General features: G+C 44.7%; 1 long non-coding RNA gene across 1 annotated transcript; it reads left to right on the top strand.

Annotated features, from left to right (window-relative positions):
- The first annotated feature begins 555 nt into the window (after positions 1 to 555).
- On the top strand, positions 556 to 1,059 carry LOC147438550 (uncharacterized). Its single transcript, XR_015184450.1, has 2 exons — positions 556 to 694; positions 807 to 1,059. It is a non-coding gene; the product is annotated as an uncharacterized LOC147438550 (long non-coding RNA).
- The last annotated feature ends 2,774 nt before the right edge of the window (positions 1,060 to 3,833 follow it).

Here is a 3,833-nt window from a genome sequence, read left to right as displayed (position 1 = left end):
GAAACTAATAATATGGGAAGTGTAAACTCAGTACTGAAGCTTGCCTCAATCAAACCAATGCCCGGCCTTAGGGAGGGTGGTGCTGACAAGCAGCGATCACTCAGAGTGGGACGAGAGAGAGAGAGAGAGAGAGAGAGAGAGAGAAGAGCGAGTAGAGCTGACAGAAGAGGATGGGACCGACAGTCTTGCAGGCACTGGCTATGGTGGGAATACTGATGTTGTGCGTGCAGCAGGGGCTGGGAAGCAGCAGAGAATGCGGCGCTCCTGAGCCTTGTGACGGCAACGTATCTGCTACGAGAGAGCTGCTGGAGGAGCGCCCCCCGGAGCCCATCGACCCCCCAGACGACCCCCCGCCCAGGCCCGTGCGCCCCCCAGACGACCCTCCACCCAAGCCGCTCGACCCTCCGCCCAAGCCCCATGATCGACCCCCGGAGCCCATCGACCCCCCAGACGACCCCCCACCCAGGCCCCTGCACCCCCCAGACGACCCTCCACCCAAGCCTCTCGACCCTCCGCCCAAGCCCCTGGAGCCTGGCGGGCCCAGGCCTCCCAAGCCCACTGGCGGTCGACCACGCCCTCCCGATGACCCTCCCAAGCCCATCGAGCCCGGTGGCCTGCCAGACGATCCACCGCCTGAGCCTGTCGTTGAACCCTGAGAAGCTGCCAGCAGGAGCCGTCAATGCACTTTGTCATGGTTACTCTCTCTCTCTCTCTCTCTCTCTCTCTCTCTCACACACACACACACACACACACACACACACACAGAGGAAAACTTACCGGGTTTCTTACATGCTTGCTCTACGCAGGAATTACAGTACTGGTCAAAGCTATATGTCACGGAATGCTGCTTATAGTTGAGTTCCTGCAGAAGCTACAACCTACGTTTACAAGTATTATTGCTCAAATAATAGTTAGCTAACCTTTGCTTTTTGTTGTACTATTAAAGTAATCTTGTGAGCCCGGATGCACGTGACAGCATCCGATAAACCAGATAGTACCAAACCAAGTGGTTTGAAAACAATAATTAAAAGGGATTTACTAATTTGTCTGCTGTAGAAAGATCTCTCTCTCTCTCTCTCTCTCTCTCTCTCTCTCTCTCTCTCTCGCGCGCGTTCGTCCATTACTCCATGATCCATGAAATATCTTTTTTCAAAGCTAATGCTCTTCTTTTTAAGCTTTTCTAGAGAGAGTTTTGCAAATTTGATCTATTTTTTATATATATTTTTACTTGGTGAGCCCAATATCCTTTTTCGGCTTCTTGAGCTCACAAGCGGGCACATGGCAATCACGGTCATACTATCTATACTATATATTAAGGAGACTGGTTTTTCAGTGTCACGTGTCGCAATTTGCTTTATCCAGATGCAGTGAGGACAATGTGCACATAGGAGAGAGAGAGAGAGAGAGAGAGAGGCGGCCGAAGGTCGTCGGCCACACTAGTGTTATTTATATTCTAGGATTTTTTTTTCTATGCTATCGACCAATAGTTTTTTCTTTTTCTAAACTTTTTGACACTGTTAATCTAGACTGTGTAAGTTGAGACAAGCTTTTCCAAAGTAAGAACTCGAGTGTTGGGAAAGGTTTGCCTCAGCTTAGTCTTGAGCCGATTGAAAATCAAGATTAGCCGGTTGCAAACCAATGTGAAGAAAAGAGAAATAGGTAAAATAGACAAGAAAAGAGTCCAAAATATTACAAATTTAGAAAATTCTACTAGTGTTCCCGGGTTGCATCTTGAGAAGGAAGAAACCCAATCGTTTAGGAAAAGAACTTTCCCAAACATGGAAGAACTCTTTTGTACTCTCTCTCTCTCTCTCTCTCTCTCTCTCATATACATCTTGTTGACATGGTATGGAAAAGTGTGGTGTGCCGGCCTTTGTTTTCAGCTTATATTGCACGCACGAGACACGGCTATTGGTCCAAATCTTGATTACGTGGTATATGAAAATGTTGTTTTTATGTTCAATTATTAATGTACTACCTAGCGGAAGGCTTCTTTCTATATCACAACAAATTTTGGATATTTTGACACCGGCGAAAATGGCCCTTTTTTCCACCCATTTTCACACTATATCCAAGAATTTCGGAGTGTGAACCAAAAAATTGCAATAAAAAAATACAATTGCCATGGAAAAAATCACCGTTTACATCGTGAGTTTTGACTCCTCACTCGCTTTTGGAACACGAGTGAGACTCTTGCTACCTCCGACATCGGTTCATTCTGCGAAAGCAAAAAGAGATTTTTTTTTTTTTTTTTGGGTGCTTCCATATATAAATCATGCTTGGGGTAGCACAACGCGTTTTCCCAAGAAACCCTCTTTAGCACCACCACCACCACTAGAAAAAACAATGTCTTGATGAACATGTTTACCTCTTTTCAACTTTTACATAATGCCATATGCCTTCAAGATTGAAGAATCTTGCATTGGATGAGAAGCTTATCTTTGTCTCAAAGTTTGAAGATGTCCGTTCTTATCAATGTATAGGTCGAGTGGTGAGGGAAAATGGGAAGTTGATACGACGAGGATAAAACTTGATAATAGACGGAAGAGTAGGGAAACAACAAAGGGAGGTTGAGGGAGTATGTAGGGTAGTTGAGGTTGAGGGAGGGAGAGAGCCAAGGGAGGTTGATCAAGTGCACCTACATCTAACAGATGATGATCCATGCTTGCATGATGACTCTCCTCAGAACGTATAGTAGAGCACTGATTGGCAACATGCATGATCTTTGTATATATCAAGCACAAAAGTATGTTGCAAACCAATCTCCATAGAATGTGGAGTATGTAGGGTAGAGGACTCAACGAGAGAGTATGGAGGTTGAGGGCTTGGGAGAAAACATGGAGAGAGAGCATAGGCATGTTGAGATGTAGGCAAAATAAACACAACAAGTAAATGAGCACAGAGGTTGTTGGGCCTTAAATAACCGCAACCCTTACACTCTCTCGAGATCAATTCAATCCTGGACCTCCCAGTTGCCCAAGGAACCGCTTGTTAATCAAGGGGGAGCACTCTTGATTTGCTAAGGGCAAGGCACACCTATGCAATGTGCTCACCTCCATGTGAGCCACCACTCCATGGTCACTGTAACAAAAAGATATTGTGGACCTGGAATAGTTCTATTGTCTATCTTGTGGCTCAAACAAAGGGAGAGGAAGCAAAATAAATTGTGCTAGAGCTACTCTCCCATCTAAAGGAAAACAATGCCACTTATACGGCACAAAGATTAGAGAGACTCTCATCTACTCTAAACTTTGTACGTTTCCTCACCTTTCATTTTCAAAAGTTAATGGTAGGTCTCAAATTTTGTACGTGGGATTACATTAAACCAGCTAGGTTTTCTCCAAGTACTAATATCACTAACATTGCCGCTGCAGGTAATGGGCCTCTTGTGACTCGAGTTGTTAGCTTAGGGTGAGTTCAAGCTCCACACAAGCCCACGGAACTAACTGACACACCTAACTCAATGGGGATCAAGGGTGACGTGACACCACCAATCAGTGTCGTTCGATCCAAGTTGGGAATAACTAGTGGAATCCAACAAGAATAGCATAATCAAAGGATGAAGTTATTATAGCTTTTTAAGAAGAGCAATTTGCTAGAACTATAGTGAGCTGGCCTGCTAGAAAATAGAGTACATGTCTTCATACATAGTTCTCTCTCTCTCTCTCTCTCTCTCTCTCTCTCTCTCTCTCTCTCTAAGAGGCACTCGTCACACAGAGGAAAAGTAAAAAACAATTTCTATTGCCGTGGATTAACAAAAGAAAACAGAAAGAGAAAATATTGTGTACGTGGCGATAACAACGGAAAAGGACATGATAGTGGTCCAATATTAA

This window comes from Adiantum capillus-veneris, chromosome 16 (genome assembly GCF_014529385.1).
Source record: "Adiantum capillus-veneris isolate H3 chromosome 16, ASM1452938v2, whole genome shotgun sequence".
Taxonomy (NCBI): domain Eukaryota; kingdom Viridiplantae; phylum Streptophyta; class Polypodiopsida; order Polypodiales; family Pteridaceae; genus Adiantum; species Adiantum capillus-veneris.
The sequence above is the reverse complement of the archived record's forward strand: the minus strand, read 5'-3'. Positions and strand labels throughout refer to the sequence as shown.